The sequence below is a fragment of the Rhinolophus hipposideros genome, assembly GCF_964194185.1.
Source record: "Rhinolophus hipposideros genome assembly, chromosome: 4".
NCBI lineage: Eukaryota > Metazoa > Chordata > Mammalia > Chiroptera > Rhinolophidae > Rhinolophus > Rhinolophus hipposideros.
Window position 1 is genome coordinate 76,851,574 of NC_138050.1, and position 16,382 is coordinate 76,867,955.

Sequence of the window (16,382 nt, forward strand, 5' to 3'; positions counted from 1 at the left end):
TGTGGTGATACCCAGCTGATAATAAACACTCAGTAAATGCTCATAAGGTCAATGAATGAATGATAGCCATATAACTGACGTAAGTAGTAAACTGTTTAAGCCCTGGTCAATATTATGCAATTTTCACCTTCTTAGGTTAAATGGAATTGAACAATTGGACCAATTTTCACAAATTACTAAAAGTGCATTTGATATCTTTTGAAGTTGAGTTCATACAACACAATAAAATAGGCCCACTAATTTTTTAATTGGTATAGATTTTTTTCCCCTTAGAATTGGTTCTGCATTGCACTGTTTCCTTAGCTTTCATTTTCTATTTTTAATTTGTTTACTTTGCTTTCTCTGTTGGCTTTAAAATTCAGAGTTGGATACAACTTGTAAATATAGCTTTCATTTTCTTTCTCTAATGGAATTACATGCCATTAAACATTTAATAATTATCTTTCTGTGCTAATTTGAAAGTGCATATTTAGAAACAGAATCAAGAGAAAAGAAACATGACTCTTCTCCATTTTTGTTCTGACAATTTCAGAACATCTCACCACCCTTCCTCTCCTTCCACCAATCTTTTTGCTGTGTTTTCAGTTTTGTTTTATGCAATAGTAATAATAAGAGTATTTTTTCTTACAGAAAGACAAGTGGCATAAAAATGTATAAACTTTTCTGGTAAAAAAGAATTCATGTAATTTTGTTCTTTTCTTAGTTAATGTAATCTGAAGTGCTCATTAGGAAGAAGGCTATTTGGAAAAATGGTCTCTTTTTTTCTAAGCTTATTTTTTTTTTTTTTTAATGCCTGACTAAGGCTTTATTCAGGCACATATCTCATTAACTTGAATAAGGGCAGTTAGCCCTCAGGGGAACTCTGTTACCTTCTTCAATTTCTTTTGCCACATAGAGGTCTCCTATAAAAACCACTTACTGACGTGGACTAATTTAACTCTTATAGAAATTCCTCAAACCTCAAAATTGCATCTGACAGGAATGGCGGCAGTTCTTCATCCTAATTTATATGTTATTTATTCTTTTCTACTAGCGTATAGGCTTGAAGCCATACTGATATCACTATATACAGATATTTTCATCTTCTTTGCCTTGATATTTAACATTTACTATTACGTCTACTTCTTTGATCCAACATTAATTTATTCTTTGAAATTATTCAATATTTGATCAAATTCTTAAAAATTAGGAGTTTCCAAAGATTTTTACTCTACTTACTTTTTTTTCCATTTTTGTTAGTGTTTCTGGTACAGAATGAGCAATGAACTCCAACTAACTCTCCTCACAACTCGTGCACTGTTTTTAATCTGAATTCACATTAGAACTCCAAATCCACTCTTACTCGTGGCAAGATTGATTTTTTTCACTCTCTCACCTCACATATGAAGGTTATTACAAATTTGATGAGGATAATCAAGTCATACTGGAAAGAATGTTTTGGACCGTGAATATGCAGCTGCAATGAGGAGATATTTTGGCACTTCCAGCATTATAAAAGTTAGAATGATTAATAAGAAGAAGTATGGAATTGATCTACTGAGAATACTGTAATCCCTTCATGGTTATTCAGAGATGTGTGAGACACATTAAAATAGATGTAGCTTATTTGTTATCGAAAGGATTCATGATTCAATTTTATCACCTTTAGAAACTTATGTGTGTTTTTTTTATCTTTTGCATTTTACAACATATTAGAAGTTGTGACTTTCATGCTTAGATCAGTGTTAAGTAATGCTATATCTTAAGAGATTGTATCAAAAATTACATAGTTCAAGTTATCTAAATTGTACAGCAAAACCAACAGGTGCTTACCTCTGTTTTCTCATGATGCTCTACTAAAATAACTAAATGGATTTAGTTGTCAACTGGTGGAGGTTCACCAGTTGACAAGCCCATCAGTTTCTAATCAAGTCTTTGGTGACTCATTCTTAAAAATTTATGGGAAGCCAAGGATCCCCAGATATTTGAAGAAAGCCTCTAGCATGAAACACACAGACCAAACAAACAGAAATAACAAATTTGAAGAAAATACAGTGATGGAAGCAGAAGAAAACTCGTGTGTGTGTGTATGTATGTGTTTAACATTGCCTACCAGAGACAGAAAATTTAGCTTCCACAAAAAAACACATAATATTAAATATATATATATATATATATATATATATATATATACACTTTTTTTTTAAATATTAAAGAAAAATACTACAAGTGAATAAGCTCAGTGAGGAAGGCACGTCAAAAGCTAGGCCCCTGTGCCAAACAGTTAGCCAAGTTGTAAATGCAAAAGAAAAATAGAAATAAATAAATATCCAGAAAGTAAAGGAAAGCTTTTAGAAATTAGAAATATGATAGCAGAGCTTTACCACCCACTCCTCACCCACCTCCCTCCCCTCCCCCCCCCCCCCCCGCACACAAACACACACATACACACACTGCTGCTCTGGCTGCATCAAGCTCCCTCTTGACTCTAGGCTCCTGCTAAGCCAGCACCCATGACGTCTCCTTCCAGCCACAGTCATGATCACCTACCAGGACCTCATCAGCCATGATGAGATGTTCTCTGACATCTACAAGATCCAGGAGATTGCAGATGGGCTATTCCTCCAGGTGGAGGAGTGGATGGTCAGTAGGACAGAGGGTAACATTGATGACTCACTCATTGGTGGAAATGCCTCCACTGAAGGCCCCAAGGATGAAGGTACCAAAAGTACAGTAATCACTGGTGTTGAAACTATCATTTGCAGGAAACCATCTTCACAAAAGAAGCCTACAAGTACCTCAAGGATTACAAGAAATCAATCAAAGGGAAACTTGAAGAACAGAGACCAGAAAGAGTAAAATCTTTTATGGTGGGGCTGCAGAACAAATCAAGCACATCCTTGCTAATTTCAAAAACTACCAGTTCTTTATTGGTGAAAACATGAATCTATGTGGCATGGTTGCTCTGCTGGACTACCAGGAGGATGGTGTGACCCAATATATTACTTTCTTTAAGAACAGTATAGAAATGGAAAAATGTTAACAAATTTGGCAATTTGGATCTACCACTTGTCATCATAACTGGCTGCTGCTTTTCACCCACACAACAGGACTGGACAAATGGGAGTGATGTTAATGTTGAGCTCTTCACTTATTTTGACCTTGATTTATTTGGAGCAGAGGCATTGTTTTTAAGAAAAACATGTCATATAGGTTGTCTAAAAATAATATTCATTTAAAAGAAAAAGAAAAGAAAAGAAATATGATAGCAGAAATGAAGAAAGAAAACAACTACAAAATGCTGAATTTTAACTTAAGGAAATCTCTAAGAAATTAGAATTAAAAGTTTACATGTAGAAAATTAAATAGGAATAGATAAATAGAATGCCCATCTAAGAGTTTCATTATCCGAATAATAGAACAATCAGAAAAAGAAAACACAAGAAATTATGGCAGGGAGATTCTCAAGGAAATAATTCAAAATGTTTCAAAACTGAAGTTCAGAGTGAAAAGTCCATGAACTATCTCACACAGTAGGGGGAAAGACCCTTACCAGTGCATATCACTTCAAAATGTAGAACACAGGGGCACAATTTCCAGAGAGAAAAAAAGAAGAAAAAAACAAAACAGAATAGCATCAAACTTGTCAGCAACAACACTAAACAAATGAACAAATACACAAATCAAAGGATGACTTCAGAACTATGAACTAATATTATTGCTAGCCTATATTTTTACAGCAGCCAAATGGAATAAAGTGTGAAAGTAGAATAAAGACATTTCATGTTTATACAGTATCACAAACTTGATCTACCATGAGCTTTTTCTCAAGAAACTAGTAGAAGACATGTCACTAAAATGAGAGTGTAAACCAAGAAAAAGAAAAACATGAAGCTACACACAGGAGATTCAATTTCAGGTGAAATACAATGGGAATTCCTAGGATGATTGGGAAGGAAGATACCCCCCACCAAAAAAAAAAAAAAAAAAAGTTATACAAAGGACCAAGAAAGCAGTAATTCCAGAGGAGATCAGTAGGAGAAAACTCTCCAAGAAGAACATCTTTAAGCAGATAGAATTCATAAGAAATGCCTAATATAAACATAATAACTTATATGGGTTAGCTGTGAAAAATATTTATACACTCACAATAATGTAAAAACTGATTATTGACCAAACAAACAAAAATGAACATATTGGAAAAATGGGATAATGAAATGCAGAAGATTGGAGCTATAATTCATCTTTCACTGTAGTAAGTGAATACATAATGTCTAAAACTGGAAAAGTATACCTATATTATTAAAGTAGGTTAAGACTATTTTCCAGAAATTATAGGTAAATACCAAAGAAATAGATAAAAGATTTGAAATTGATTGGGAGAGGTAGAAAAAAGGAGAGGAGAATAGATGCTTTACATTAAAAAAAAACCTTGTATAAATATTGGAATACAATTATTATGAAAATTATACATTTATTTATTTTACTTCCCTACTTATTACTATATTTATTTTTAAAGTAATTTTAGGAAATAGTTTTATTGGATGTTAAGCTTTGAGTTTTTTAAAGAAATGATATGGCATATTGGAACAACCTGGGAGCAAGTTCTGGGCTTAAAGAAAGAAGCTCCAACTTAAAATTAACCAGATCTGTGACCATTAAAGGCTGAAGTTGTTGAAGTACCGGGCACTGGTAGTAATGGAAATGAGAAGCTATGCTAATGGTTTTTTCAGAGGGAATTTTCTGATGCCAAAAATAATTTGGGGGAAAAAATTACAAGATACAAGTATTGAAAAGAGAAAATTGTAAGGTTTTAAGCAAATAGATGAATCAGCAATAATTACATCATATGTTGAGCATTTTTGCACATATCATCTCATGTAATGGTCTCAGAAACTGCTACCTTAAAGAGGCTCAGATTTTTAGAAAGAGTTTGCATTGATCATGTTGCATTTTTAGAAAGAGTTTGCATTAATGTCACCTGTCATGAATATTAAAGGAAGTTGTTTAGATTTTCTCCTCCTCAAAGCTAATTTTTACTCTTTTTTTCTCCAAGTTTTACTCTTGATATGAATTGGTCCAACAGTTATATCCTTTTTCTGCATAATTTTTTCCTCCTGGTTTCAGTTCCTAATTTATGGGCTATAAATATGCTAAGTACGGCTCCCCCCATTTATAGATTGAGTGATCAAGAAAAGCAGACCCTCTCTCACCATCTCCATTGATTCCTACAGCACGTTATGCTAACCTTTCCCCTTTAAAGTGTCCCCAAAAGAATGAGCTGAAATCTCTGTCTCCACTGTCTCACATTTACTTTTTCAAATGACGTGAAACAAGTTTCTATCCTTCCCACTGCCCTATAAATATTCCAGTAAATGTCACTATTTTCTAATGGGTTGTTTTAGTCCTTATTTCATTTGACCTATGTACACTCCTTGTCACTGTTAAACTCTATCCTACTGTCTCTTGGTTCTCCACCAACCTCTCTAAATATTCCTCAGTCTCTTCTGCTTGCTGACTTCTTAAAGTTTGGAGTCCCTACAACTTTGTCTTATTTTAAATATAGTAGGTATACAATACTATATTAATTATATTACATTCAGGTGTACAATATAGTGATTTGACATTTTTATACCTTACAATGTGATCACCCCACAAATTCTAGTGATCATCTGTCACCATGCAAACTCATCGCAATATTATTAACCATATTCCCTTTCACCTTTTTCATTCATCCTCACTCCATCCCTTCTGGTAACCATCACTTTGGTCGATGTGTCAGTTTTTGTTTTGTTTTGTTTGTTAGTTTTGTTTTCAGATTCCACATATGGAAAACAGTATCGAGACTCTTGCTTTTGGAGACTTTTACATATGGAGACAGCTTTGTTTGGGTCTTTTCTTCTCTCTAGACATTCTCCGACATTCTTCTTTATAACTTTAGCTAAAATAGGTGCCCCAACAGCTACCATACCTCCTTGGTTGGAGCTCTTGAAATGACAAGTATTGTATATAGAATTTTCCCAAATCTCTTTTTCTTCTGAGTTACCTTTGAATAGTGGTTCAAAATCACCATGATTCACATAAAATTAGAAGACAAAACTTGGGAATGATTCTAGTCTCCTCTTTTATCCTTAGCCCCACATCAGTCACCTATACTTGTATATTGTTAATTCTTCTCCTTTTCCTTGTTTGATCCCTTTTTTCCATCTATTGCTTTCTTTTTCAAAGCCTCACCTCATCAGCACTTTCACAGACAGAGGTAATAACCCCACTCTAAGTATTATTCCTCAGGTCTCTTGCATCTTTAATTCATCTTCTATACTGCTATCAGCGTTATCTAACTTAAAATATAAATCTTGTCATTTTACTCAACGGCTTGAAACCTTTCAATCGCTCGTCATTAGCTATAGGATAAAGCCCAAACCCATCGGCATATGGCCTTCATTGATCAGGCCCCCAGGTACGTACCCCACTTATCTCTTGCTGTACCACCCTTGCATTATACACTTTAACATAATACATTTCTTCCAGTTTCTGTATTACATGTCTGTACTTTCATTCAAATTACATCATCGTTCTAGAATTACCTTCCCCTTTCCTTCCCTATCTCCACACTTACCTGGAAACATCTACAATTAAGACACTTTTTCAAAATCAACTTTCCTATGAAGCCTTCTTGAATACTCCAACCAAATTTAACCACTTCTTCATTGCATCTCCTCTTATCTCTCTGCATAACCACATTTTTAGCAAATAAATAAATAAATAAATAATCTGCATTTCTACATTGGACTGTGAGCAACTTTAGGACAGACTATGAGCTCCTTTAGCCCCTATGTACTATTTGTTTTATAGTACCAGTGTTTCAGTTTCTCGAGGACAGTAGGTGCTTTCCCTACGAAACTCATAAAGCCTCAAGTATCTGCTACATACCCAAAAATGAATTAGGAAAAGCAGCTCTAGATAGTTCTTTGCATGGAAGTTGCTATGCTTGAAGTTACGTGACAGTAAAACCCTATAACAATTGAATGGCTAAATGATAAGCCATTTCTAGGTTAGACATAAATAAAAGAAGCTGTCTCCTTACATTTCAGTCTGGAGAACACTAAGTAGGAAAGTTGTTCTATAATGAATGTGTAATATATAGACCAACTCTGGATGTTTTCAATAAGACCAAATTAACAGAAGCAGATACAGTTATAGTAGTAACAAGGAAAGCAGTAGAGAGCACTGAACCATGAGCACTGTGGAGTAGCTAGAAGAGAAGGACCTTCTGGGAATGGCAAGCTGATGATTTGCTGTGGGATAATAAGTAATATCATCGGTCCTGAAAGGGCTGCTATATACTATATACTGGACAGGGTAAATGATATTCCATTTCTTCATGGGGCCTGACTGTGCTGGCACTATATGGCATATTTTTAAAATATCCCATGATCACAAATGGCTATATAAATTTCACATACTGGACTTAAATCATAGTTTATAAAATTCAAATTTTATGGCATTTAAACTACTTCATTATCAGAGAGTTTCATAATTTGCACCATAGAGGTACAAAATCCATTTGATGGTAAAAATAAAACATATTAAATTCTTAACTAACATATTCCTGCATTCTAGCTTCTTTGAAATTTTCTAGATCAGACCAACTTTTACTGCTCACATTTAGACTGATATTAAATTTCAGTTTTGAATTTGGGACCTTAATTCCCCAATGTCTAGTTCATATTCTCTCACACATAGAAACTTAGGGCCTCTCCTGTTGGTTTATCCCCATAAATATATAGTCAAAGTTACACATGTGATAAATCAAACAAACTTAAACCAACACTAGAGAGAGACATCATGAGGAATGGAATAACACCTATAAAATATCTGGAGAGATGATTAGGGTCTAGATATAGGTGATACATGATGAAGGAATAATTGACGCAATACATTATGTAAAAGAGCATCTTTGCTTAGGATATTGCGTGCTTTTAGAAATGACTGTGATGGGGAATCTGGACACTGAGTGAGCAGCCACCTTCACAATGCTGAGTCTGCACCGTTAACATGAAGAGCCCTAGAGTCAGAATAGGAAAGGTATGGAAGACCTTTAAAATTATCTAATTAACACCCCTTTGTTCCACAAATCAAAACTGAGCCTCAAAGATTTTGATTTGCAAAATGTCAACTAGCTTCCTCAGAGAAGTAAGTGGGGATAGACCTTAGAAATAAACAGAGGAGGTGTGTGAATGATCTGCACATAGAAAGCTGGTGCATTCCTAAGTAAATGCTAGATAGCTGGCTCACAAAGCAGTAATAAAGAGGGAAGAAAATTTATAAAAATGGCACACAAAAAAGGCACAGGCAGGAAGAGGGGAATTCATGTGTCTCCCCCAGTGTAGACACAGAAAAACTTTACCAGATACACCAGAAGTTACAGACATGGTCCTAGAAGCAAACATGAGGAAGAAATAAACATAGAAATTGAATAAAGAAAACATAAAGCTGTGTCGTCTGGTATGGTGGCCCTGAGACATATATAGTTATTGAGCACTTGGAAGGTGACTAATCTAAATTGAGATATGCTGTATGTAAAATTTGTACATAAGAGATCTTGAAGACCCAGTATTTTTTTTAAAAAAAGAATATAAAATATCTCATTAATAATGTATATATTGGTTACATATTAAAATTATATCATTTGGCTATATCATGTTAAATGAAATATATTATTAAAACTAATGTTGCAGGTTTCTTTTTGCTTTTTTTAAATGTGTCTACTAGAAAATTTAAAATTACATAGGTGCCTCATATTTGTGGTTCACATTATATTTCTATTGAACAGTGTTGGTTTAGAGGATATGTGGAAAAAGGTAGACAACAAATATCAATTGAATACCTTGTGGGGGCTGGGCATTTTTTCATTTATGTTGTTTTATCTGAAAGTCACAATAATGAAGATAATTTCAATAGCTATTATTCTCATATCTATTAGTTCCAGGAACCTCCATATTTTCTTTCTCTTAAAATTCTAAAGGCCAGGGTAAAATGAGTTAGATAGAAAGGTGGGGGTTGTTTGTTTTTGTTTTTTTTGTGGGTTTTTTTCCCAGAGTTGTAACTCCTGTTCCAGGCATTTAATGTTAGTCTGACACAGGGAAACAAAATTTAAAACTTCATAATTAGTAAATATTTTACTATCGGTTGTTCTGTTATAGAAAGTATGTTCAAGGAAACCTGTTTTAAAAGCTGAGCTATTTAAGTCATAAAGGAAAAATCTGGTATTGTTACCCGGCTCTGCTAATTTACATTGAGATAACATGTGGAGAGACTACATCCCACCCTTCCTGGATATTTTTAATTGGTATATCCTCTGCTTTTCACTAATGTATCTTATTTCTTTCATTATCTATAAAAGAAGCAAGTGTTCTTTCACCTTGAAAACTGAAATACCTCTTCCCGATATAATCAGATGCTTTCCAACCCCTTTTAAAGGAAAGGAAATTGCTTCTCTGGCTGCCAGCCATCATGAAGCTGAGAACATGTCTCTTAGTAAAGGTAAGGCGCCCTAATGAATGACTTTCTTTTGAAAGAAGGAGAAACAATCCCTACCGTAATTCAGTACAAGCAGCTGTTATTTAGACACTAATGGAAGAAATAAAAATAGATAAGTAAAGACACAACTTCCCATGTGTAGCTGTCAGAGGTGACAGTAAGAGATAGGAAGTGATTTCCAACCAATCAAAACATTGAATTTAGTTGCTTGAAAGAACATGGCCAAAAATCCATTTTGGCACTTTGGATCTTTTTTCTCTTATATATATTAGCCCATCCACTATAAGGAAAAAAGGAAAGAAGGAAGGAAGAAGGGAAGGAAGAAGGAAGGGAGGGACAGAGAGAGGGAGAACTCCAAACAGTAAAATCTTTAATGATGTACACATCTGCTTTGAAATATTATACTTTACTCAGAGGTTAGCTTTTATTTTTGTCCTCTGATAAAAGACCACAGATTGTGTTTAGTATATTGATATCACATTTTACTATAGCTGTCATTTAATATTTGTTTCCTTAATTTGTGGTATTTTTCTGAGAGAAAATATGGAGTTGTGTAGTAGTCACATTTTCATTTGTATACTATCTGGCTGTGCTTTTCCAAAACACTGAACTCTGTCAACCTAATCTTGAGAAATTTTCCTCGGGTATATGAAATAGAATTAATTTACTCAGTTACAGTTATTGTACAGTCAGTACATTGCTCTGTGGAGAGACACCAAAAAATATACAGGACATAGTTCCTGCTCTGAAAGAGAGCATAATGTCCAGAAGAAAAAAAGATAGTCCCACTATCTAATGCTGCACTTATTTCACTTAGCATCATGCCCTTAAGGTTGAAAGCAACATCTTAGTGGTTGAAAACAACAGTCATTTTATTGCTCACCATTCTGTGGGTCAGGAATTCAAGCATGATTAATAGGAGACAGGCACACTAACATATCTGGGAATGTGATGCTGGCAGTTGTTCCCCACATAACCTGCCTCTGTACTTGGTAGTCTTAGTCTAGTTTTACCATTTGGTAGTCTATAGGCTAAGCATCTTTCCAAGGGTGAAAATGGAAGTCTCAAGATGTCTTAAGACTTAGGGCCAGAAGTTACACAATGTCACATCTGTTTCATGCCATTGGTCATAGCAGGTTACAAAACCAGCACAGATCAAGGGGAAGACAAACTTCATGTCTAAAAAAAAAAAAAAAAAAAAGAATGGTAAAGTCACATTACTAAGGGACTAAATTGTAGCCACCTTTGATCTTTGAAAACAATATGCCAAGCACTTGTGAAACAAATAGAACAAAAAATAAAGGAATAGATATGAAAGGTTCACATTTCTATAAATAATTATGCCACAGAAGAATTTTAAGAAGCTACTACAGTAATTAGAATGATCTAAGGTGAGCTATTCAATCTTTTTTGTTATTATTATCCATTTCCTTATAAACTTGAAATCACCAGGACATAGGACTAATTGATAATAAAGTCCCTAAAAGAGTAAGGATAAGGAAGACAATCAAAATACAATCAGATTCAACTAAATTCAGGAAATTCAACTAAAAGTAGGAAAGAACAAAACAACTTGAAATAATTAAAAACAAAAATTAATAAATTATAGAGCAGAATAACAGTAGAATTGAAAAAGTAGAATCAAGAGAGCTTGTTCATCAGAAAGACTAATAAAATTGATAAACACCTAACAAGATTAAGAAATAATAAATGACAAACATTGTAGTAGGCCTTTGAAAAAAAGATATCATTACAGAGTTTTTCTTCTTAATTATAGAAGAATATTAATAGAGCTCCGTATTAGTAAATTTTTTCCAAAGAAAAATTACTTTTGGAGAAATATACAAATCAGAACTTATTCAGGAAAGATGAGAAAACTGAATTAGAGCTATAACCAGGAAAGTGCCTGCAATGTTCTTCAACGGAAAACTGTTCTTCTTAACATATATTTGGCAGCAAGTTAAATGAGTCAATAATTACAGTGCTTTTTAAATCTGTGAGGCACATAGAAACAGATGAAACTATTTCATTTCTTTTCTTAAAAAACTTAGAATCATTCAAGGTATCCTCAACAAGAAGAAGAGCAAACCAATGTTCCCCAAGGTGAGTTCTACAGAATTCTAGTTATCTGGGATTATATTACATATTTATTGGGGAAATTTGCAGTTTCTAGTTAAGCATAATTAGGAAATACTAAGTTTACATATGTAAAACAAATTTCTGACTAAAGGATTTAATCAGAGTATCTAAATGATAATGGGTAATATTAATTTGTGACCATTTCTTAAACTATTTTAACTGTCAGAAAAGGGTTCTGAAAAAATTATGTTATTTAAAATACGACACAAGCCTCTCAATTATACATAGAGTAAATCTTAAAGAATACAGGAAATCCACTACTATCTGAGAATAACCACATACAATAGCCAAGTATAGTTAATTCCAGTAATAGAATATGATAAAATCTGCTGATATAATCTATTACATCAAAAATAAGGTAAAAAAAAAGAGGATGTTAATAGGAATCAAAGCATGTGGTTAAATTCAGTATCCACTTATACAACCTTAATAATCAATAAGTATACAAATATTTAATATAGTAAGGCATATCTAGACAAAATAAATACAAAACAATATTTTCTGAAACAATAGCTAATGTCACATTTGATTATGACAGAAATATTTCCAATAAAGTCAGACACAAGATTAAGATACCACTATTTCCATTACTACTACTATTACAATTATTCTCTACATTTACAATTTTTGGTAATTCCAGATGATGTAATAGGTAAGAAAAAGAATTAGTCTTATATAGGGAAAGATGATAAAATGACCATTATTTTATGATGACATAAATTGGAAGCATCTGCATCTAAAGAGGAAGAGGATAAGGGGATGACAACTAGAAGGACATCCATCAAAATATTAACTATAGTTCATTGGGGGAGGGGAATGAAATTTAGTCATTTTTATCTTTGACCTTTTCTGAGTTTCTCATGCTTTATGCCAGGAGATTACAATAATTCTACTCAAAAAATGTATTATTTCATAAGGCCACGTAAATTTTGTAGATAAAATGCTTGGGATTCTTAGTCTTAACCCAGTTCCACCTACACAGCATAATTTAGAACATTATCATGGGAAAGATGCATTAACTTTTCTAAAGAAACAACTACAGATCAGTCAAGCTGTACAAATTTTTTTCTATCCACTGAGGATTCACAATTCCTTTAGCCTTAATTGGCAATTTGAAAAACGTATGTTGTTACTTTGAGGGATTTTCAATGGCATTTTCACATAATATTTTCCCAAATGTCCCTTTCAAACTCCCATCATTTACCCATCAGCCTTCCATACTGATCTCTAAAGAACATAAAATCACACACTGGTGGCCGTTTTGTGGTATATATTGTGGAGAAAACTTCTTGCAAATTCAAGAATGCAGTTACAGATTTAGGAGGAGCCAAAAAAGTTCACATTAGCTGAAAACAGAGAACCATGATCATTTTTAACTCAAGGAACACATGAAAAACTCCAGAAAATCCAGGAGAATATGTATCTTGACACAGCAAATTTTTAAACTATCCTCATTAATTAGCTACCATGAATGTTATTTACTAATTCATTGACATAAATGGTAAAGATACTCTTAATTTTTTTCAGAAGGCTAATTAAAATCAACATATGCATTAACAATCATGACACAGTTGATGAGATTAGACCAGTGATTCTCAAACGTCCACCAGAGGGAATACTTAACATGGTCTAGAGACATATTTGGTTTTGGAAATTATGAGTAAAGGTGCAATTGGCATCTGTTGGATGTCGTCCAATAAACATGCTGCAATGCACAGGATAGTCCCCCAAAACAAAGAATTATCTGGCCCTCCATGTCAATACTATCAAGATTAGTATCCCTGGGTTAAATAACATGTTATATTGTTTTTGTGATTTGTTTAGAAAAAAACTTCTATTTTCTTCTCAAAGAAGGCAAATTTTTTTGTAAATGAATTGACGTGTAACTGGGAATCTGTATATGATTTATCACTCCATTTTCTGAGTGCTAACTTATTTTTGAATAATTTAGTTATATTAACTAATGTAAACGTCATCACAACTTTATGAGCACTGTGGCAGAAAACTAAATGACCGTACTAGCCATTCTTCTCATCTTCCCCAGTCGTGAAGCTGGGCACATGGGTACTCACCCAAAGAACGCATTTCTCCACATGCCTTGTAGCTAAAGGTGACCCTTCAGCAAAGGATAATGATATAATATATGAGCGATTCCCAGGTATTTCCTGTAAAGAAACAAAAATTATCATACGATCCCCTCATCCTTTTCTCCTTTTTGCTAGATGAAGATGGTGAAAATTTTAGCAACAACCTTGGACCCACATGTTGCAGCTGGGTGTGAGGATTACAAGGCCAATTTTCCTACTCTAAATACCTTTAGACTACTGTGTTTCCCCAAAAATAAGACCTACCCTGAAAATAAACCCCAGTTAAGATCTCAGCCAGATGGATACATTTAGTACCTTATGACGATGTTCCAGGAGAAGATGACATGACTGTATTTGAATAAATGTAGATTGTTATACATAAAAAAATAAGACATTCCCTGAAAATAAGCCCTAATGGAGCAAAAATTAATACAAAACCTGTTTTCTTATTTTCAGAGAAACATGGTATTAAGTGAATGAAAAATAAATTCCTGTGTTTTTTTTCATCCACTGTAGTTAGAATATTTATTATTATAGATTATCCCCTCTGAGTGATTACACAGGTTCTATGATTATCACCATTTTAAATATGAAGATCAGAGAAATTAAGAAAGTAAACCAAAGCAACAACTGGTGAGTTGTAAAAGCTGAGGTCAAACCAACTATAACTCCAGAACCTCATGGTGCTGGCCACCATGCAATGCTACCTGAGTAACTAGAGTTTATAAAAGTCATTGTACTATTGTAACAGCATGATTCCAAGAAACTCCTAAAAGATTTTCCACATCGTTTTTCAAAAGGAATTGGCATTTACAAAAGGAGAGGGGATAGTTACATGACATCTGAATGAAGCAACAGTCCCAATTCCATCGAAAACTTAAGGGAAAAATTAAAGAGCTTTAAACTTCTGATTGAACCATGGCACTGCTGAATGAATCACATAGAGTTGGTGGGCTACACTGACAATAGGGACAGACTAATGGTGTGGTGGGTCTTTTTATAGGTCACGACCAGCTTGACAGTAAGTTGAAAAGGCAACCTGGGAAGAAGGGGTAGCATACGCAAAGCCAATAATTTAATAAAAAACAAGAAATGTAACAAGGGAATCTCTATGCTATTTAACAGAAATAATCCTGGTCTATTGCCAAAGAGTAGGATTACCGGTGTTACATAGGAAGTGTCATAATATCTGCTTTAAGCAGGAAAGATTTCACCTCACGAATCATAGAGAAAAGTGTGGATATGCTATTTTGAGGATATATAAATGTCCTCAAAATTTGACAGCAGCAGTGCTAAATAGTCAGGCCTCGCCAGAACTACACCAGGAAAGCCATTAGTAGCCAGTCTCCCTGTCTCCCTGTCTTGATCAGGTTTTCATGCATTTCTGCTTTTTTATGCTAGATTACTTCATTCATCTGCCACTCTTCCAGGGGTCCTTTCTGCTTCAACTTTCACAAGTCTCCAGTGAAGACTTCAGCTCTCCCTACACAATGACTCTTCATTTGTCACTGTGATACATATCCCTAAGGTTAACTGCCTTCGGCAGGTCTGTTGCCCCATTCTAAATTCCTCAGCGATGGATCTGATTGGCTTTCTTTACATTTTTTTGAGCCAGGCTGTGTAAGTCCTAAGTTCCTGCCATGCTGAAACACGGACTTGCTATCTTGGGGTAGGTGTACATCTCTAGTCTAATAAGTATCAGCCAGATGGTTCGGTTACATGGTACGTGACCAGAACAGACGCACTCATTAGCTAGCAAAGACCACAGCAGCTTCCCTTAGAAGGCGCTGAGGAAATAACATGCCATTATGAACAAGTCTGCTACAGCTTAGATATTTTTTTCTCAACTGAGAAACCATTTTCAACTCAGATACTAATCAAGAAACGATTCTTTCTGCCAAATGCACTAGAATGAAATATGCTTACAATGGCAGTAGTGGGAAAGAACACAGAGGCAGCTGGGCAGAGCACACAGAACACAGCAGAGCAAAACACCAGGGTCTGCCCAGAACGTATGGGCAGAGAGCAGGGTTGCAGCACTAACACACGGGGAAGGAATCTGTATCAGATAGGATTCATCACATTTGAGTAAAAGAAATTTTCTCGGGCCAGCTCAAGTATATAAGAACATAATGGATTGGATGGATATAGGGGGAGCATTCAGAACTAAGAGGAAAACTCAAGTAGCAATCAGTAGCTTTTACAGAATCTAAGTTACATGGAACTACTTGAGAAGTTCGTCCAGGTTCGCTACAGCTGGAACGAACAGGTCCAACCATTTTCAGTTTATGTGTCACTCTGCCCACTACACAAATTCTCCATTTCAGGAGTGCCAGATTAAGCTTGAGGAGGAAAAGAAAGCACTTGTACTGACAGATTGTACCTAAAGTTAATGAGAGAATTCCCCAAAAGAAAACCAGATGCTATTTAAAAGTTAAGGGGGCATGGTTGTTGGACAAGAAATAATAACAACAACAATAATAATAATCATTACAGAAACTGTTTCTTGAGCAATAAGCAATTAGTAGATATAGTCTGCAGAATAATAACAATAATTATTATTAATAATAATGCTGAGAACTCTTCAAGAATACTCTTGAAAGGACCGGTACGTAAAAGTATAAACTGAACAAA

General features: G+C 34.4%; 1 long non-coding RNA gene and 1 pseudogene across 2 annotated transcripts in view; one reads left to right on the forward strand and one right to left on the reverse strand.

Moving 5' to 3' along the window:
* LOC308496539 overlaps positions 1–16,382 on the reverse strand; it is a 234,324-nt gene that overhangs the window by 203,728 nt on the left and 14,214 nt on the right. Inside the window, exon 2 of the long non-coding RNA XR_013993198.1 lies at positions 13,734–13,826. This is a non-coding gene — a long non-coding RNA (uncharacterized lncRNA). The remainder of the gene's footprint in view (positions 1–13,733; positions 13,827–16,382) is intronic.
* On the forward strand, positions 2,518–3,022 carry LOC308496758 (translationally-controlled tumor protein-like; annotated as a pseudogene). Its single transcript has one exon. The product of its transcript is annotated as a translationally-controlled tumor protein-like (transcript).